Source organism: Serinus canaria, chromosome 4 (genome assembly GCF_022539315.1).
Source record: "Serinus canaria isolate serCan28SL12 chromosome 4, serCan2020, whole genome shotgun sequence".
Taxonomy (NCBI): domain Eukaryota; kingdom Metazoa; phylum Chordata; class Aves; order Passeriformes; family Fringillidae; genus Serinus; species Serinus canaria.
In genome coordinates, this window is record NC_066317.1 from 59709252 (window position 1) to 59731201 (window position 21950).

Here is a 21950-nt window from a genome sequence, read left to right on the forward strand (position 1 = left end):
TTGTGCAAATGGTTTTATTTTTGTAACCTCTACTTCCTGTAGTCCTTTCATTACCCCACAAGTGAAAGCTCTTCCTTGGTGTATGGTTTCAAATGCTGGATCTAGGTGCTTGGACCTTTACACTCATTATGTAGTGTAATGTTTTCATTTTTCTAATCTTTTTGTATGGCTTGGCTGTTTGTCCAAACTGCTGCAGACAGTTATAGTGGTTCTTTACAATTTTCTCAGAGCACTTTTTACAGTAGACCTCAGGTGGTCTGTTTTAGGCACACAGCACCATGTTGAGACAGAGTCCTGTTCATGTATTACTTTGGGCTGTCCAAGGGTTTCTCAAGGTATTATTAGGGTTTCTCAATTGTTAGTGCTGCAGGATGAAAAAGGGTACGAGTGACACTTTATAATTATTTGAAGCCAAATAATTTTTTAAAAAGTAGAGTCCTAAAGAAATACCAATATCGAGCCCAGACACTTGCTACAGAACAGCATTGCCTGACCTGCAGTTTCTGTGACAGTTTCCTACATGCAGTTTCTGTTCAAAGAAAACAAAAATACATTTTGAGGTTATAGTGATCAAGTTGGATTAAACAGAAAATAAATTTACTTTGAATTATGTAATTGATTTTTCAAGTGACTCAGATCTTCCAAGCTCACCACGCTACTGTGTTCCTTTTAAAGATATTGAAACCTCTTTGAGAGGAGTCTGAAAGGAAAAGGGTTGAACTGTGGCCTAATGAAAGCCCCACTAAAATTTAATGTCACATTCCATTCACTGCAGTAGATGAGGTCCTTGATGCTGACAACAGAGTGGTCCTCTGATTCTGTGGGTATGTGCAGCTTGGTTTTTGGTACAGCACAGGGATATTATTAGGAAAGAGGGATCAGTAAAAAGGAATCTGAAACCTGATCTAGTGCTGAGGAATGCCTTTTGAATGTGTCATTTGAACCAAGTTATTACTTCTGGGAGGTGTGAACGTCTTTGCTCAAAACCTGAAATGGATCCTGAAAAGAAGTAAAAAGTTAGGCAAGCCTTAATGGAATTAAGAAAAGTAGTTTCAAAGAGATAATTATAATTTTGAATCTGTGCATCAAGATTTCAAATAAAACTCATCATGAGTCTGTTGGATATTCCCTGTTTGAGTTTACATTAATATCCGTCCATTTTCTAGATTTTAAAAACACATTATGACTTTACATATATATTTAGATCCTGCACATTTAGATGATCTTCAAAATTCTTGAACTACATATATTCCCTCACAAATGGTACTGTAGCTCTGTTTCTAAAATGCTGAATGGGCAGATTGTTTTTATCACGCATTTAATATGAACAGTTTATGAACTGTGAACAAGAAAATTGTCTACTAATTGGCTATCATGACTTTCAAAGCTAACTGATACTTAATCCCTGCTCAGGGAAAATCAGGGGATTTTTATTGCACCTACAAGGAAATTTTAGGGAGTATTATAAACTGACTGATTTTAAGGAAGTAAGAGGAATGGCTGACAATAAAATGCTTACAAGCTGTGGCTATGTAATAATGAACTGCCATGCAATTTCTCCTTCAGTAGGTAACTTAAAGGAAAAAATAATATATTAGGAAATGGACACATTTTTAGAAATTTATTGGAGACCCTTTCAGCAGGGATCATAATGAAAAAGGGAAATGGTGCTACTTGCTGAGGCTGACAGCTAAAGTCCATCAGTCACTCAGTTGTGGTTTAGCATTCTTTTCAACACAGATCATTTAGCCTTCATTTTCCAAACAAGTGCTGTCACCTACCATGCACACCCACATAGTTGTTCTCAGGGTGCAGGTTGTCACACAGAGGCAATAAAAAGGGTTCCCATAGAAAACTTCCATCTTTGATAGCACTTCAGAAAGCAAAAGCTTTGACTGCAGCTCACGTGCTCTATCCCTACAGCTTTTTGGAGGAAAAGTTCATTAGCTGCTTTGCATGCCAAGGGACCAGCTGTCCTTCAGCACATGGAGCTACTCTGATTGACCAGGAGGACAAGTGGGAAATAAGCTCACAGCAGTGCCAGCACGGCATATGGTCATGTACCAGCTGTTTCTCAAATGCTTGCCAAACGGAGATCAGAACTGGGTTGGTTGTTAGGAAAATAAAACCCAACAAAACCAACAAACAAACAAAAAAGTTCCACTGTCGGGATTCCTGAGATCTGACCACAAAACCAGAACTGTCAATTTGAAATGTCACACAGCAACTACGTGAATATTCAGAATAATCTGTCATTGGCCTCCATGCTCTGATTTGCTCCATTAGGAGAACACCAATGTTCTGAGCATCTGTTCCTTCTACAAACCTCCAGAGAAAAAAATGTTTAGAAAGGGTGAAATAGAGTGGATTCGTATTGATGATATACATTACTAATACATTGAGGATATGTGCAGAGGACCGCATGGAGATTGATTTAAATTGGTGCCAACTGTTACTACAGACAGATCCCAGGTGCCTCATATTTTAGTATATCTTATTCTACCTTGAAAAGGGGAATTCAAATTCTGAGCTCCTGAACAAAAGGAGGTTTGATTGTGATTGGTGCGAGTTGTGTTACAGTGGTGGTGAAACGCTTCTGATAAACCCGGGGAATGACTCAGCAGAAAACAGTCAGCAGGATTTTTCCCCCAAAGCTTTTCAGTTTCAGCTCTTCATAACAAGAAAATAACTTGAACAGTAATTAAATAGTTCAGAGAACAATTCTGTCCTTTTATCACACAGTTTAAAGCACTACTTTCTCTTTAGATTTCTCCCAAAATACTCCTGCAAGGTTTGGAGAAAGTAATTGATTAACTGCACGTTCATACAACATCAATTACTGCCTCAGCAACATTTAAGAGAATGCTGGTAGTTCACGTAGCTACACAATCTTGCATACTTTTGGCTAGCCTAAGTCAGATTTATGACTAAATTAAGTGGTAAGGATGTTCAAAATTGGCAAACCCTAACCAAAACAAAAATAAGAATAATGTTGCTCTGTATCAGGAAATGAGTATATAGGCTGGGAGGCAGTGTTTGCATTCATGCTTCTTATGAGATGTATTTTTTACATACAGACTTAACTTGTTGAAAGGCCTAAATGGGACCACATCCGGGACTGGGGATCATGTTTTTAAAGGCAATCTTGGTTCCATTGACTGAGAATGTTGTGCACAAAAGAAGCAGTGTGAGCCAATATGGATGACATACTGCATTTTGGAACTCTAGGAGCCACACGTTGAGCAGTAAACAAAAGGAAGAAAACCTCAGGATTACACAGATAGAAGACTTCTTTTGACGTCTTACACAATATTGACTTTCCTTAGGCCCGTATGTATTCATGTATTTGAGAAATGTGGGGTGGTAGTGTACACCTGAAAAGGGCATCATTATTTTCCCAATTAAGAAGCTTAATGAGTACTTTGGTGTGTCTTGTCATATTTTCAGCCTTACAGTGGCCCATTTTCACCCATCTACTATGCTAAAAATGTTGCCCTTTCATTACTCTACGGTTGTGTAAACAGTTGTGATTAAACTGGCATTTAATCAATTGGAACAAAATCCCCGCGGCTCCGAGGAGCTCACCTACTAAACCCGACTTTCAATGGCAACAATCTCCCAATAGACGACTTCCCTTACAGACGGGCTTTCCTTGCGCAGTAAAATAAACTTTTATTTGCTAACCTTGCTCTCGGAGTCGTTCAGGATTTCAAAAGGACCTCACATGACAAACACCGCTACGCTCCATCATTATCCCCTGCTCCCTCCCTCGCATTCCAGCGCCAGCCCTGCCTGGGTGTTCCCCTCCCGGCGGCACAGCCCTCCGGTCGGGCGCGGGTGCTTCCGGCCTCCGGCTCTCCCGCCTGAGCGGCGGCCCCGCGGCCCGGCGCCGCTCCCGCCGCCCGCCCGGTGACTTCCGAGCGCCTTGCCCGCCGCTTCCCTCCTCAGGCGGCCGGCAGGCAGGGCGGCGCTCTCCCGGCGGGCGGCAGGCTGTACAACCAGGGCAAAGGACACTTCCCCTCCTCCCCCCGCCCTTCCTGCGCTGCGGCCCCGACATGGAAGGCGGCTCGCCGGCGCCCGGGCCCTACAGCCGACTACAGAGATAGGGACAGGGATGAGTACGGAGCAGAGCAGAGCGGACCGGTCCCGTCATCTCCCGCCCACCGGCGCGATGGTAGCTAGCCCATTCCCACCCGCCCGGGGCAGCCCCACGGATCGGGATCACGGATCCGAGCCGCCCTCTGGGCGGAGGGATACGGGGCGGAGCCGGCGGCGCGGTCCGCCGGGGCGCTGAGTCCCGTTGCCGGGTGACGGAGCGGCCGGCCCGGCCCCCTCCCTCCCTCCTTCCCTCCCCGTGGCGCTGGAACCGCCGCCGCCGCCGGTTTACGTAACGCCTCCCGGGGCAGGTCCCGGCTCCGTCCCGCCCGCCTCACTCGGGGACGGCAGCAGCGGGACGGAGTCCGCTGCCTCCTCCGGCTGCCAGAGGCCCCAGGGCCCCGCTCTGCGCCACCACGGCAGGTAAATGCCCGCCGCGGGCCCGGGGAGCAGAGGGAGGGGCAGGGCTGAAGGGAGGGAGGAAGAGTGGCAGCCGCCCTGCCCGTGGAACGGGAGGACGGAGCCGGGAGGCGGCGGCGGGCGCCCTTCCCCTCCCCCGCTTCCTTCCCACCTCTGTGTTGGGACAGGCGGGCTGGACCCCCGGGAGCGCCGGGCCGGCGGCTCAGGGCCCGGCCGGGAAGGCCCGCGCATCCCTGCGCGCTCCGCTAACAGCCCGGGAAGAGGAGGAGTTGCGGGGCCGGGCCTGCTCCCGGTCCCGCCGGGAGGACGATTTCCCGGGACGGGGCGTCCCGCTCTTGGGTTGCGCCTGGCGCAGCGCGGCAGAAGCGTGCCGGGGGGCGCGGGAGGAAGGGGCCGGGGAGGGGGGTGACAGGAGCGCCGGGGGCCGGGCGGGGGGCGGCTGCCGGCCGGCGGCGGGCAGGGCTCGGGGGCGGGGCCGGGGGCCCGGCCGGGGTGCCCCGGTCCGAGCCCTGCCCGGGAGGGGAGCTAAGCCATCCCTGGCTGCCGCCGGCTCCGCGCTCTTCCATCCCGGCGGGACCCGGCGCCAGGTGAGCGGCTTGTGCCGCGGCCGGGAGGAAGGCGCCGGCCTGGAGCGGGAGCAGCGGCTCGGTGCCCTCGGGCTGGTTCACGCCCGGGAGCAGAGGAGGAGAAGGAGGGAGGGAAAGGCGGCACCCAGAACCCACCCGCCGCGGGTGCCGGCCCGCGCCGGTGTCATCTGGCGCCAGCAGACGGCAAAGCAGAGGATGCGGCGGTTCGGGGTTGGAGTAGGGAGATCCCGATCCGGGCAGCGCCTCGCCTGCCCCGCCTGACCCCGAGGTTGAGGTGACGGGGTTGTACCGCTGCCGGGCCCGGCTGCTGCTCACGCCGTGACCTTTCATCCTGTGCGGGCGTTCAGAGCGCAGCGGCGGCCGCGCACCGGGGAGGGGGAGCTGGGGACGGGCTGGGGCCGATGGAAACCGCCCCGACTGAGCCGCGGTGTTACCGCGCTGCCCTGGGGGCCGGTCTGGCGGGGCTCGCTCCCCCTTTTTTTTTTTTTTTTTTTAAATTTTTTCCCTTTTTTTCCCCTTCCAGCAGCATTGTCCTTTAGGGCCTATTGAAGGCAAAAGGCGGATAGGAGGGCTAGGGCTGCTGCTGTTGGAGGAGGCGGAGCTGGGCTGATGGGAGACTGACGGGAGCCGCATCCTATGGGCGCTGGGTGCCGGGCGCCGCTGGGGCGGGACCGCCGGCCGCGGCCTCTCGCGGGCGATGGGCGGGGTGGGGGACAAGGTTTGGCGAAGGTTACAGCTGAATGCAGAAGTGACACAAACTGACACTTCGCTCCAGCAAACTCGTTTCCATCTTCTCCTGGTGTCGTCTCGATTAAAAATATACACGTATTGAATCGTGTTATGAAACTTTAAGAAAGCCAAAGTGCGCTGCTTTTTTTCTGTCTTGTCTTTGTTTTAATTACTCATTGCAGTACCTGATACTGATCTGAAGGGTGAAAATAGTACGATTTGCTTGTCCTTCCTTTCAAATAAAACGCATTCCTGAAGTCTAATGTTTTCTGTGTATAAGTGATTTGGGCTGTAATTTATAAGCTTGGGATCAGAGGCCTCCGTGGTATGTGTAGTTGCTTTTCTTCATTCAAACCCTTTAAAATGTTTATGGTTTCTGTTGTACACCATATATTTCTTCTGTATTCCTGGAATGAAGTGGGAATTGCTGATTGACTTTGGTTTCTTAGCTGTCAGAAGTGAACTCGTGATGATTCAGTAGATAATTGTGTAAAACAAAGTACTTCACTGCAGTGCTTAAACCCTAGGTATTACAAATTCCTCACAATCCATGGTAGTCTGTAATTGACGTTTTCCTTTATTATTTAAGACAAACATATGCCTTACAAAAGTAAATGACATGGAACTTGACTGTTACTTGACATGTAACTGTACAGATCTTATTTTGTACTAATCCTCCATCTGCTGTTTCTTGTTAGTATGGATATGCTAAAATGGTAGTGTACAATCATTCTCTTCTAGTCAATAAAACATTTTAAATAGGTATCAAAATCTTCTCTTTTCATCATTGAGATATAAGAGGGGATGTAAGTGACTTGATAAAATGAGTAGTATGTTATATGTTCATAATGTTATTTATTTTCAAAGACTTGACAATTGTAGGGAAAATCCTGAGACAGGCCATTAAAAGCCTCAGCAGTGTATATCACCATCATGTTCTGCTTGGCAGATTTTAACACGTGTACAGTGAGAGAACTTTATCCATCTGTTTGGGGCACCATTGGGATTAAGACCCTTTGAGTCCACAGATTCTGCAAATATGGGTTGGGTATATGACCCTCCAGCTTTTCTGCTCATGAGCAGTGGAATCAAAGCAGTGGAAAGTAAGGGTCAAAGAGATCTATATGTGACCCAAGAAGAAACAATGGAGGCCCTGAACTTCTCTTACCTTATTATGCCTGTTTCATAGGCATATTTCAGCATTTCCCACTGCTTTTGTTGTTGCTATTTGTTATTCTTCCACATAAGAGAAATTCCATAGGGGTAAAATGATGTCAGCATTTTCCTTTGCTCATTTGCTGTGCCTTCTAGCAGGTATAGCATCAGAGGAAGATCTAGATACTGTTCAAAACTTCGTTATTTGTCCATCTTGAGCATCTTGTTTCTAGGCAAATAGGGGGAATAAAGCAACCTTTAACTTCACCTGTGCACAGGTGAATTTTCTTGAAGGATTTTTCTAGGTTTTAGGCATAGTGTTGTAGAGTCAGAATAGAGACTTTATATACTTTGCTCAAATCCTAGCAAAATCGTGTCTCAGTTTGCTGTTTCTTTAAGCAAGAGGTAATAACTGAAATTAACAATTTAGCGCTATAATAGGATAGGCAACAATGTCTGGTAAGGCTGAATGTGGTGAAGGCAGTAAGACTTAGAATTCCTGTAGAGTTGGAGAGTTAGCAGGAAATATTCCCATTATCTGCATTGCTAATGGAGCTTGGAATACAAATGATCTTGTAGAAGCTATTTAATATGTTCTGTTTATTGGGATAGTCTGTTTTTAGTATATTCTTCTGTCTCATGGAACAGAGATTGGAATCTTTCATTTTTGTCCAAGAAAAGTGGCAGGTTGGTTGGATAATTTGTAAATGGAATTGCAGAAATTAGTTGTGTTGTCCAGCCCCATAGTCCTGTCCAAGAATTTTTTTTCCAACTGAAGTCAATTAGATGATACAAAAGAAAAATGTTCAAACGAGTATTGATGTGCTTAGTTACGTTTCAATACACAGACAAAAGGAAAACTGTCTGATTAGAAGGAAAATAATGGGTTTTTTTTATTAATTTGGAAATAATTTACCAGATTTTTCTAGTCAGAAGTACCTTATAACTGCAGTACTGTCCAAGTGTTTTAGTAGAAAAAGATCAAGATGGGCTAGTTATAATATTTTTGCTAAAAAGCGTCTTGCTCTACTTTCCTGAAACTTGATTGGGTACGTTTTAAGGAATGTTAAGAGATTGAATATGTATTTTATTGGCCCACAGACGTGGTTGGGGGTGGGGGGAAGGGTTGAGTAGCTTAAACATTCAGTACAAAGATTATTCTTCAACAGACATCTTACTAGCAGCTATTTCTGTAGCTTTATTGGAACTACTGAGTATTTTAAATTTTTAATTATCTACTTCCTTTATATTTCATATGCAGGATGTTTGGATCTACCTGCATAATACTAGACATTGTTTGTTTTGTTTCTGCATCTAAATTCTGTTCATAACTTTGATACCAAAGAGAACATATGGAACGTATCTTTCCAAGAGTGTTATTTCTGAGGCAGTGGTGTGGAAATTTAAATAATGAAGTATTTCAATTCATTTTTTCCTCTTGTGATATTACATGTGATCTTTTAATTATATTAGTGTGGAAATATAAATTATGTATTTGAATTAATTTTTTCAGTTCTGATATTACATGTAAGTTTAATTATATCCTGCTAAGTCTGTGCTCAGGTTTCCTGTAGTGGTTTTCATTTTTACTGTAATTTGGGGAATGTTTAAATTTCTGGGTTTTGCTGTATTGAGGAAGTAATTTCAAATATGCAGTCCATGCTAATGTTAATTGTGTCTGTAACTTTCTAGGCCTTATTCTAGAAAGGATTGCATGTGAAAATTTATACTCTGTGCAAAAAGTTTTGTTAATAAATAAAAATACATTGTAACAGGGATGAAATCTGAATAATTTTGTGGAGTTTTTACAGCTTTTAAAAATCTTTCTCTAGCTACTTTTAAATTTACCAAAGGAACAAGGTCTGCTGGATAGAGTGCTTGGCTGGGATTGAGAAAAGAGACCTGCATGAAGTTTTCTATCAGCTGTACCACTGAGTGAATTCAAGTGAAATTTCATTTTCATGTGCTTGCGTTTAAGGTGCTGTGTGGAAAGCAGTAGCTGTTATCCCTTTTGTAGGTTGTTAAATTGTGTGAGTTTGTTTTAATGGTTTGGTTAGATGGACTAGCTTGCTTGTAGAAGAATTCTGAAGGGAGACATGATTGCCTTGCTGATGAGATTTTGCATGTATAGACTGTGGAAGAAAGTACAGAGAGACAGATAAGGGAGTAAGAGACTGGGGGTGGCTGAAGGCCAGAAAAAATAAAGCAACCTGACATAAGATGGTAGAGCTTTAACATCAGAGCAGCAGAGACGAGTTGCAAGATCTGTATCCTCTGCAGGGTTATTCCAGGTAGTGTTAGCATAGTCAGGGCTTGGATTGAGATAATAATCAACAACAGTAAAATGGGAAAACATGCTAAAACATACACAGATTGATTAAAGTTATTTTGTTCATTTAGTGTGTGTCATATGCACTTTTTAAGAAAAGAGTGTGTTTTATTAGCCTAAAGGAAAAGGTCTGCTTGTGGAATCACTAATGAAGAAATCAGTAAAGCCTATTGCTGTCACTGGATGAGTAATTAATTCTCACTAGGTCCTTGTGACACTGTAATGTGTTATAATGAACTTGAACCAAAATTGAAGACTGAGTGGATGTGCAACTTAAAAACATTGCATTGTATTTAGGACACTGGAATGTCCTGAAAGAAATGGAACCAGCTTCCAGTTATTTTTTGGGTTCGTATCTTTACTTTTTAGGGTACAGGAAAAGCTTTTACTGGTTCATGATATTTGATTCTGCTCTCTGAAGACTTTGAGCTAATTACTGCTACTAATTAGCTAAAGACTACTGTTCAGTGTATTCCTCTTCTGGTTCTGTTCTCTAAGGTAGAAGTTCAATCCACTGTGTATTCAAGTCCTGCATTTGACAGTGAAACTGAATTACCTTTAGTAATTTCTGGTTTATTGATGTTTTTATAGCAGTTTTGATGGAAGTCACATTGAATTTTGTGAGATGACACAAAACTTTTAAAATGCCTCTATAAGTTCAGATATTAGTTTATCATATGTAGATGATTTTTTCACCAGCTTCTCTGAACTGAATATCTTACTGACTTCAGGGAAACCTCAGAGTTCCAGTTTTTAGTAACTTTGTTCTTGAATTGTGAAAGAAATGCCTTGGTTAACAGTACAGTAACTTCCTTGAAGAGAATTAATGCAATACTGACCTGCTGTTTTTGTAAGAGGTTTTCTGGTTGTATTTTACTAAAACGACCTTTTCATCTGTCATTTGAAGTATCAAGCAGCAAATGTATTATTTTAAGAGTAATATTAAATTGTCCTACTTATTCAGTTAGTGAATTTTTTAAAATAAGTAATGTTTTTGAACAACATACTTAACCATAAAAGTGGAGATATGGTAACAAATATCATCAGTGTTTCTATGGAAAAAAACAGCCTGGCAGCCTTACAACATAAACTGAACAATAAATGCCTATGCAAATTCATTCAAATGCTAAAATATAAAATATTTCATGTTGACTTGCTATTCTCTTCAAAATTGCAAAGTATCCTACTTCGGATCTCAATTTTCTAAATAGAAGCTCATTTACTAATATTTTGGAATAAAAATCAGAGGTGGTAGAGGGGCAGGGGAAAAGTATTTAAAACTATTTCCTTTGTAGGCCTACCATATTTTATGTGCTGTAAATTCAGTATCTTCTCTGCTGGTTAAGTTGTAGAGCTTGCAAATTCAACTTGTCAGAACTCTTTGTGTTTACTGAGCTTCCTGTGGCTGACACATCCAGTAAGTTTTTACACTCTTATTAATGAAAGCATTGTCTATATATGATTTCCAACTGAATTTAGAGCAACTTATTTTTATTAAAATAACTGTTAAAAAGGCTATATAGTTAGGTGAAGTTATATTTGTTCTTAAACTCTTTATGAGTATATTTAAAGCTTTTCAGCAAGATAGTAATTAACTCCCTGAGCTGCAGACCAAGTGTAGAAAACATCAATAGTAAGTATTCAGAAAATACCTTCATACAAATTAAAGAAATTAATAAACCAGACTAAAATATATAGTGTGGTCTTTAACGAGTTTGCTGTTTATATACAGATGGATTATTAACCTTGCAAGTATAAATAGCAGGACAAATATTGTAGCTTTTAAATGAACCCTGGTGGTTGGATCTTTGGCATTCATAATTCATTCTCCTTTTCCTTGCCTGACTGAAAGATGCAGTGTGTGCCTGAGTGTAAATTGTATATTAATTGAAATAAATCTTGTATGGTTGCACTACAAGAGTGGCCACTGGATTGCAGCTGATATGAAGAGCACTGAATATTTTATCAGGGTGGTCCCACTGGTGGCCTGGCGGATGACTCCCCCTGGAGGTTGCCGTGCCTTGGAGGTGTCTGCAGCACACACTGGGGTACATGGGTGGGTGCCTGTGTCTCTCACTGAGCTGTTCACATCTGGGGTCACATCTGTTTTAATGCACACATGTGTAACTTGGTGCATGGGCCTCTAAGCATTAGCATCCCACTTGGGAATGGAGTTCAAAAAGAGGCAAGTACCTGTTGGTAGCAGATAGTTTGAACTGCTCTAAAAGTTAAGAATATTAATGACATCAGGAGGGCAGGAAAGAAAATGATCAAATAGTCAAGAGCATATATCTAGTCTTTCCATTACTTGGCTGCATCCTGTATTGTGTTTTTAAGTCCTGCATATATTCTAGGTGATGGTAAGGCTAGTAAATATAGTGAAATACAAGAAGTAGAAAGCTTACGGAGTTTACCTGCCCAAAAATCCTGAAGATAAATGTCTTGGTAAGCTCAAAAAATGTGCATCTGTGCGATCACAGTTCTATTTGGTTTTGTTGTCTGTTAACTCCATTAATGTTTCCCTAAATTTGAGGAAGTATTATTGAAGTATGATGATGGTAATCAGTGATGTGTAGTCTGTTGCTTGTGTACATAGTAAAAGTACTGCTTTTGATAAATAGTGTCCATGTGAAGATTCTCATGGCACTGAACAGAAAAGACTGTAGCTATCTCCTCCTTGAAGTTGCATCTAGAAAAGTATTTCTCCCCCAGGATTTCTCTGGTCCAGTAACAGCCCATCCAGGCAATCCCTGTGTAATAAACTGAGGTAAACAAGGGAGTACAAGATGCATGTCTCTGGCATTGCCCTGGTACACTGTTAAGATCTGCAAGTTCAAACTGAAAAACTTCAATCATACCACTGTCTTTAGTAGTAAAAGACATGTAGCACAAAAAATATGAAAGTTGATGTTAGTGGTTCTGAAATGACACTGATGATTGGAGGGTAACCTGTGAGGTGAGGCAATGCCTCAGTGTTTGAAGTCTGCACTACCACACATTCTCTTGGCTTCTCCACACTTGGGTGATCCATCCTATTCTCATTTAGTTACAGAGCAACACCTACCTCTCTCCCAGCAAATCTGAAGGAACCAGTAATTTCTTTGTTATCACCAGGCTACTGTTTGAGACTGAGTCTGCTGGATGTTACAAGTACAGGGTGTGGTTGCATGGGTGCCTAGTGAATTTCTCTAAAAATATTGGAAGTAAATATCATACCTATTGAAGTACCTGAATTGGCTTCCACACTTCATGTTCCTAAGAATAATCATTGTCTGAAAGATTTGGATTTGAATTAGCTAAAATGTAGCTTCTGCATTCTGCCTTCCCAATGTTTTCTTGTTATTCTTAAGTCGATCTAATAGTGGGTTGCCGCTGAAAGGGACAACCCCACTTCCTCTCTTATGCCACATGTAGAAATTCTGTGGCGAGAGGGCAAGTTGATCACTGATTTGTATTTTTTTAGGACTGGGTTACCAGAAATAAAATCTTTCCATTTGGAACACAAGACTGATACAGTTCATCTCTGCAATGGATGTGTTAAGTACAAGGACAGAAGGGTGGAAACATGGAGGGGACAACATGAGAGAAACAGTGGAATGTCTTGTCCTCTCTTGGTGGCAGTGTGTATGGTGGTGCAGTTCCTGTTACCCTAACTCACCTTCAAGTCATTCACAGAGGTTTCTCTGTCAAAGTGCTGCTGCTGTTGTTCTCTTGGAAGTTAATAACTACTGTTATAAAAATGATCACTTCTGGTTTTTGCAAACTGATTCTTGTGCTGGCAGCAGTAGTAATTCCTTTAAGTCTTTGTGTGACATTGTTTAAATTAATTTTTAATGTGAAAAATAGTTACCAAAATTCTTTGTCATTAGATGCTGATTTGTATTTTTAAAGTTCTAAAAAGTTATCGTACATCTAAGTTATGCGATATGTGTACATTTTTTCTTTTTCAGATAAGATTTAAAAATTAGTCATGTTTAAACAAAGTAAAATTTGGTTTTAAACACCAGTATAGACAGTAACAAACTAAATAGGAAAAAAAATTCCCATGTCAGTTTATGTTTGTTGTTTTTTAAAGATAGAATGGAATTATTAGTACTGTACTGGTAGCTAGATAACCTTTTGGAGAAATTCTTAAATAATGTAATTGTTGCCATTGTTAATGGCAGATGGGCATTTGATAATAGTGAGGCAGCATTTCACTTCTCTAGATTCAGGCAATTTACAGATATCTTCCTATTTCTTAAATCTGGTCAATGGAGGTATTTTTAATAGTTTCAAGTCCTTCTTAAATAGCAAAATTTTTGGAGATACAATTCTTTGGGTTGAGGTGGTTGCAGGTTAAGATGTGCCGTACTTAAACTTATCTGATGCAATTGCATAATCTGTGGTACCAGAGATTGTTTTGTCATGTTTTATTTTGTCAGAGATGCTCTGAGCTCCATCCTGTTTGTTGAAGTGGTATCTATGTGCTGCATAATGACATGCTTGCTTTTGGGTTTTTTAATGCAGCTTTCATATTGAGTTGACCTCCTGAAGCAGTTTCTTGAGTGATGCTATGAAATAAAAATGCTTCCATCTTGAAGATAAAATTTGCTTCCCAAATTATCAAGACTTCCATTGTACCATGATCTGCAAAACTTGCCAACTATTAGGCTTATTAATGATTTTTTTAAGTCGTATTATATATACTGAAGGATCACTTCATAAGTTTCCACTCTGCAGAGATGATTCTTTACAAGCCTGCTGTAATGAGGAACTTTCCAAAAGAGTCTTGCTTATGAAGACACATTCAAACCTTGCAATTCTATAAAATGATGAAGTTTTGGGGTGTACATAGTGTCTGCAGGATTTGTTATTAGGTCATGCTTTTCCCCTTTCTGTCTTGCCTTTTTTTCTTAGCTTTAAAGTTTTACATTTTCAAGCTTATACCCATATTTGTTTTGCAGAAGTAAAGAATACGCTGATGACAAGAATTTGGTGTCTTTGATATGCAACTGACCCCCTAGTGCAAGTGTCTCACCTGCAAATTCTTCTATCTGTTAACAGTTGTTTCCCATAGCTCAGTTTTTGCTCCCTGACAGGATTGATGTTTTGACATCTTTAAACAAAGTCCTGTGTACTAATAATGTGCAGCCCTGTGAGTGGATCAGCTTGTTGCACTCCTCCAGCAACTGTTTTTTGAAGTGTTGTTCTTGTATGATGGTAAACATAAATGTTTTATAAGAACAGCTGTACTGGTTAAGACAAAGGCTTTGACAATCCCTGCACTTGTCTGCAGCATGATCTCTGAAGGAGCAGTTAAGGACAAAAACAGAACAGGAAGAATGATACGTCCCCTAAATTCTCCTTTAGCCATACACTATTTTCAGCCTCGGGGATTTCCTGACTCTGATATGGTTTGTCTAGTTGAAAATTCTCAAGGGATCTCTCTTACTCCATTTCCATTGAAGGCCATCTTTTTACTTTTTTTACTTTTTTAACTTTTTTTACTTTTTTATTGCCCAGTCCCGTTTCATAACGGCCTTCTGTATTTTTTCAGTTGCTCTGAGGTCACTATTCCTGGTCACTTGCTTTCCTTTGGTGGCTTCTAAACTGTGTCACCCATCTCATCTTCCAGGCCACTTAGGAATTTATCAGGTAATACAGGTCCCAGAGCAGAATCTTTTAGAATTGTACTGGTGACTTCCCCTGGTGTCATCTTGATTATATCTGTTCTTTTTCTTTGCTAACCTAAATAACTAGGGCTTGCATGGTAGCTCTTGAATCCTTTGAGTAATCCATTAAGCTTTTATACAGGATTAGCAGCTTCAGATTTTCATTTGGATAAGTGTTATGAAAATAAGATTGCAGATTTGCAAGGGAAAAAATCTTGCAGTAACACCCAGGCACTGGCTTCTGTCTCCCCTGTGGGTTGACTTGAGTTACCCTAGAACCGTAAGCTCAGCCTCATTAGACATCAGTTCCCTATAAAGCATAAACCCATTACAAATAAGACTGTATCACTCTTGTACCTCTTGGTAATGCTTCTTAAGAAAGATGGTTTCTCATTGATGGTTTTATTAAAAGCAAACAATATTCTCTGTTTTTCCTGGCAGGACAATATTTCTGTAGTGTTTCAGTGCCTTGGTCATGAATCAAGCTGCTGCTCTTGCTGTTTGTTGTACAATAACATCAGCCGTCACTAGTGCATAAAAAAGCTGTCCTTGCTCTGAAGACTACACAGCCAAATTTCTTAGATTATCAAGGAATGTGGTTAAAAAATAACAACTTCTCTTACTTCTGAATTCACGTCTTTTATATACTGTGTGAAATTAAGCACTCAAATTCCATTGTTTGCTAGATTTTAAATAGGCTTTGGTTTTGGACTTTGACAGTGCTTTTCCCCATGTGTAGCTGCTTGGTTTGTCTATTAAGGATTTGTTCAGGGTTTTTGTGGAAAGAAACAAAAGAAATTAGGGTAAAATTGCAGAATCTTCCACAATATATAAGAACAATTTGGAATTCTATTGCCATCATATAATGTGGTCATGCTTTTGACTATCAGTTTTCTAAAGGGGACTAAAATTTACTGCACTGTGTATGTGATTTTAGTATGTTGTTGACCAAACTTTATAAAGTTTTTACATTTTTTAATATTAATTAGGATCTTCATAGTTTTTCCTTACCTGTAGTTGCCAGAGAGAAGACATATTGTTTGCTTTGAATAAAACCGTTCTGGGGAAAAACATTAGTTTGAAAAACATTGTCCTGGTCAAAAAATGTGGACTATCCACAAAAATGTGCTCTATCCACATTAAAAAAAAAAGCATATATATATATAAAATCTATTTTTTTTCCTCTATTCATTGAATAAATGAACAGTGTCAAAGTGGAGAAAAAAATTTCTGAAATGAGAGCTAATAAATTAAACTATGTAATGCATTGGTATATTTAAAAGAATAATAGAGGAAACTTTGTATAAAACAGCAGTTTTGGCTTAACTATTGTGTGAGAATATGTTTAGTCTAGTTATTAATATGTAGCAGGAGGCAGCAATGAAACACTGAAAACAGATGTTTTCACTTTTGAGAACTGAAGGAAGGAAAAGAAGTATCTGTGGATTATCAAAGAGATTGGCTTCTCTGTAGAAATGTATCAAAATGTGTGAGGAGTAAATTTGAGTTTTTAGGGACTCACTTGCAGGTTGTACAAGTAAACAGTGTATTAGTTTTTAACCTCTTTCAATATGTAATCCTTTTTTTTTTTTTTTTTTTTTTTTTTAAAGTGATGGTATAGACCCCAGAGTAGTGAATTTAAGCCTGCAAACGATTTGCTTCCTTTTCAAGTTATCTTTATGATCCCCAAGACATTTTCTGTGGACCTTTATTTTACCTGATAGGACAGTTGTAAGGGGTATAGTTTTCGCTTTCTTATTCCAATATCTTCTACTGTTTTAAAAGTTGATATTTAAGAAAACTTGAGTGTTAAATCATTATATTGTTTTGAGGTTTTTTAATGTACAAAAAATGTTGATTTGGGACCTTGCTGCATGGATACACAATTTTCAGAGGCCTCTTGGTGCTAATAAAATAGAGATTAGGTTACCTTAGATTAATTCAGTGGGTTTTGTGGTTTGGCTTTGGTTACTGTTTTCTAACAGTATGCAAGAGAATATGGAGAAAAAAAACTGTTAAAGACATGGAATTTTCTTGCTTGGCATGAACTTTTAGTTAATCTTTCTGTTGATAGTCCATACATTAGCACTTTCTTGGCGTGCTTGTATCAATCTTCATTGATGAGTGATTTAATTATTCCTTTCTTTTATTGCATTCTTTAGTAATCTCTGATTTTATGCTGTCATCCTGTATCCCGCAGACACAACTGCCACAAGAAGTTGTTTGTGTTACTTTGATTATTGTAGTACCGAGACTCTTAAAAAAAAAAGAGTTCTGTGTATTTGTTATGACAGTACCATATTCCAGTTATTTTATGGAGAAGACTAGATTACTTAGTCTTCAAAAAAGGTTATTTACCATGAAAGAGCAACTGTGTTGTAGGGAGCAAACCTGGAGAGCTCCAGCATCACTTTCCATATCATTGATCCTCCTTTCTGTTGCTTGCTATAGGTTATTTAAAGTTGTTGCTTTGCTATAGCTGGATATAAGGAGACTAAGGCTTAGTTATTTTCTTCTGCTGTCTATTGTAGATCAAAAGGGTATTTAGTGTCTATCACACAAAATAGAATTTTGAGAAATACATGTATTCTAAGACAGTCTGAGTTGAACAATTGGAGTGTTTATACATTATTGTGTTCTCAGTCCTTAGAAGACATTTCATAAATTGGCCCTGGTGCCTCTGCTGGTTAAGCTGCTGACAGTTTAACTAGTGTGACCTTCTTAAGGTCATTGATTAGTATTGCAAAAACTGAAGGTTACTTAAAAGGAAAAAATATACTAAGAAGTGGAGTAAGGAGAAATTATTTTGAAATAGTTTCAACATGTATTTTTTACTTTGTAAATAAAAAGTAGTTTTCAGAAAGTATTGATGCAGATGTTTAAATTTGTATTCGGTAATTCTTGTTATAAGGCATGTCCATCTGTCATATTTTATAGCTGGAAATGGAGAATTCTTTCTGACTTAGTTAAAATAACTAGGCTTCCACTAATTATTTAAGATGTAATGTGCTTCCTCTGTTCAGATTACCCCTGGCCTTGTGAGGATGGAAAAATTATTTTTAGTGAGACAGTGTGAAATAGATTTAAGAGGGATAATAACTTATTTGTCAGAAAGTGTTATTTCTAAAATCAAGCTTCACATCTATCAGCAGAAATGTTTGCTCTTTGAGTGACTTTTGTTAATTTGATATGGAAAATCTCTCTAGTACTGGGATAGAAAAATACTCTTTATGAAATTTTGTTAACTCTAAAACATAATGGAAATGCTTAAGACCATCTGTGAAATAAAGTACTTGAGAGTTGTAAAATGAGAACTCTTAAATAATTAATTCATTTGTTTAGATTTCCAGGTTTTATATCATAACTGAATGAGGTAAGAGAAAAAGGTAATAGAATATGATGTTCTAAAAAGCTGGAGTGCAAACCAAATAACAAAAATTTTGTTGTCTGATTTCATAATTCCTCTTATAATCTGTGTCTCTCTTGCTGCCTTTTCCCTCTCCTCCCCATCTAATAAAAGCAAGACACGCTTTAGCTGGTCAGCTGAAGTCAATCAGATTTTGTTAGTTTATGTCTTAAGAACTGAATTTCTCAAATGTCTCACTTAAATTAAGTGTTAAGATAGAAAAGAGAGGCCCCATTATCATCTCATTCATGGAAAAGCTGAAGCATAAACTCAGTCCTTACTAGGTTTAGCTAAGGAGCTAAACGATGTGTCAAAGTTTAGATTGAAGTGACTCAGTTTCCACAAGTTTTACCCATATAGAATCAGAGTGGTCTGAGTTGAAAGGAATCTTTCAAGATCATCAATGCTCACTTCTGTGGGTGGGGACATCTTTCATTAGATAAGGTTGCTCAAAGCCCTGCTCAGTCTGACCTTGAATACTTGGAACAGATCATGCACAGCCTCTCCGGACAACTTGTTCAGAGTCTCACCCCTTCAATGTAAAAATACCTTCCTAATGTCCAATCTAAATCTACCAGTTTTTAGTTTAAAACCCTGTTACTACAGACCCTTATAAAAAGTCTGTCCTCATTTTTCTTCCAAGCACCTTTTAAGTTCCCTCAGTATCTAGGGGTGCATTTCATCAGGTTCCATAGACTCATGTCCTTCAGGTTCCTTAGATGGTCTCAAATCTGACCTTGTGCTGCAGTGGGCAGTTCTTCATTCTCCCAGTCCCCACATTTGCCTCCAGGGACTGGGGCAGTGTGTCCAGAGCACTTGCTGGTGAAGACCAGGATAAAGAAGTCATTAAGTACCTCAGCCTTGTCCGTGTCCTGGGTCTCCTTTGAGATAGGGGCCCTTTATCACTGATGTACCTATAGAAGCTTTTTCTTGCATAGAGGCTTCATCAAGCTTGATGTCCCTGGCCAGATTTAATTCTATCACAGCTTTAGCTTTCTTATTCTGATTCCTGGCTGCTTGGGCAATTTCTCTGTATTCCTCCCAAGCTACCTGTCCTTGCTTCCACTCTCTGTAGGCTTCATTTTTCTGCTTGTGTTTGTCCAGGAGTTCCTTGTTCAACAATGCAGGTGGCTGGTGTTTTGCCCAACTTCCTTTGGTAGGCATGCATTGCTCCTGAGCCTGGAGGACGTGATCCTTCAATATTAACCAGTTTTCTTGGGCCCCTCTGCCAAGCAGATCCCCGAGAAGGCCAAACTGTGCTCTCCTGAAGTCCAGGACAATGAGTTTGCTGTGCACCCTTGCTGCCCTAAGGATCCTAAACTCTACTGTTTCATGGTCACTGCAGCCCAGGCTGCCCTTGAGCTTCACATTCCCCAGCAGCCCCCACATTTTGGTGAGAAGGAGACCCACCATAGCACCTCTCCTTGTGGGCTTCTCTAAGTCAGGGAAGGAAGGTATTACCATTATTACATTCCAGGCACCTCCTGGTCCTGGATTGCTTATGCTCTGCTGTGTCATCCCTCTAACAGATATGGGGGTGGTTGAAGTCCCCCGTGAGGACCAGGGCTTGTGAATGTGAGGCTGCTCTTATCTGTCTATAGAGGACTGCATAGTTCAGTATTCCTGGGTGGGGACCCTGTAGCAGACCCCCAGTATAACATGGCCTGTCCCTGCCCTCCCTTTCGTCTTGACCCATAACCTTTCAGTCAGCTCCTCTTCCGTTCCATGGCAGATCTCCGTGCATGCCAGGCAGTCACTGATAAAGAGGGTAACATCCCCTCCTTGTCTCCCATGCCTGTCCTTCCTAAACACCCTGTATCCTTCCATTCTAACACTCCAGTCATAGGAGGCATCCCATCATGTCTTAGTGATGCCAGCAAGATGATAGACACGTAGGCATGTGCATGTCTCTAACTTTTTTTTTATATTGTCTTTGCTTTCTGTGTTTCCATACAGGCATTTTAGCTGGGCTCCCAGTGGAGCCAGCTTGCTGTCTGGAGTGGCAGAAGTTCCTTTGTGCTGCTCCTGCTGACCTACGATCCCTTTCCAGGCTCTGAGCATCCTTTGGTGGCTCTAGCATCAAACTGGTAGCATAAGGATGGATTGAGGCTCCTGTTCCTTTGAACCTTTAGGTAGTTCTGCACCATGTCTCAAAAAAGAGAAATGAAAAGTGTCAGTTTTCCCATATCTATGAAATGTAGGATCTGGGGGGCCAACAAGGGCTGTGGCATTGACTTGGGGAGAACATTGATCACATGCTGTGCTGTGGAGAGCCAGCAGGACGGAACAGATTTTCTGGAATGTTGTTCTTCAACTATTAAGATAGTTGAAGAACAACATTCAGAAGAACAACATTCATTGAAGAACAACATGGAATTCTTAGGAGTTTTCACCTGTGGCTCTTGGATTTGGACTACCTTGGATCACAATGCTAGACTTTTCTTGTACTTTCTGTTCTCTAATTATGTGATGAAGCAGTAACCTCTAGTGCTTTGCAGCATATTTCTACCTACTGTTATTTGTGCTTACTTAAAATATTTTGACTAATTGAAACATGCTGTTGAGCAATATTGAATAATGTGTTATCCCTTTTCTCAAAATGAACACTGCCACCAGAGCAGTAAGGTCACTTTAGGAGAGGTAAAGGGTTTTGTAAACTCAGTAGCAACTGACGGTAATAGGTTTCTGTTTGGTGATGTTGCAATTGACTTAGAAAAATCTGGAATATACATTTGTACCTGCATGGTGGTGTAAAGAAAGCTCCTAAAAACTATCATCTTTTGTTGTATTGATGTGTATCGACTTTCAGTTTTGTTTGGCCACAGAACACGTGCTGCCCACATGAAATGCTGCCCCCAGTATCTAGTTCAGATAGTTGTATTAGGTGATGTCTGTCGTGTGCTGGTTACCTTGGGGTTGAAACAGAACAGATTTTGCTTAGTCACTTGAGTCTATTTTGTTTCCTTTCAGTGAAGGGATATTTCCTGCTTGGAGTTGAGCTTTGTTTTCTCATGCTAAGAAGCTGGAAAGGAGAAAGAAGGCCTACACAAATTGGCATGTGGTTGATAAGTAGACCAATCCAAAAATGCCTTTTTTGGGCTGACATTTTCTGTGTTCGAGAGCAGAATGCTGACGTGTGCGGTGCTTGCACCTTCTGCCCCTGGCTTATCAAGTTTGATTTGTGACTGTGGGTGGTATAAGTCTTGGGATAGTTTGTCTGTTTTAGGACATGGTTTAGAGTTTAAGCTCTCAGGTAGGACAGGTGTATGCGTTGTGTAAAGAGGGTTAAATGGTAATTTTTGGCACAGATAAATTATGCTCTGCTCAAATTTTTGAAGTTATTTCAGAGATTTACATTTTTATAAGGACAGATTTTGGATGATAAAATGTTTTACTGTCCTGGAGCAAGGGAAATAATTGAAACATTTTTTTCTTGTTTCAAAATAATTGAAACAAGGAAAAAACCCAAAAACCACCACCACCAAAAAACCTGAACCTGAAGGTAGTAGTACGTATTTAGTAGTAGGATTTATGAAACTCCTGATCAGATGGATTTCATTAATTCAGTGTTTTAT

The 21950-nt window shown here is 40.7% G+C and overlaps 1 protein-coding gene across 4 annotated transcripts in view; it reads left to right on the forward strand.

Annotated features, from left to right (window-relative positions):
* The first annotated feature begins 4315 nt into the window (after positions 1-4315).
* KIAA0232 (KIAA0232 ortholog) overlaps positions 4316-21950 on the forward strand; it is a 64303-nt gene continuing 46668 nt past the window's right edge. For 2 of the 4 annotated variants that reach the window (XM_050973335.1, XM_050973336.1), the window contains exon 1: positions 4324-4518. The gene's annotated coding sequence lies outside the window, so the exon portion shown is untranslated. Of the gene's footprint in view, positions 4519-21950 lie in introns of all 4 variants that reach the window. The other 2 variants (XM_030238721.2, XM_018924695.3) reach the window with 2 other exon arrangements.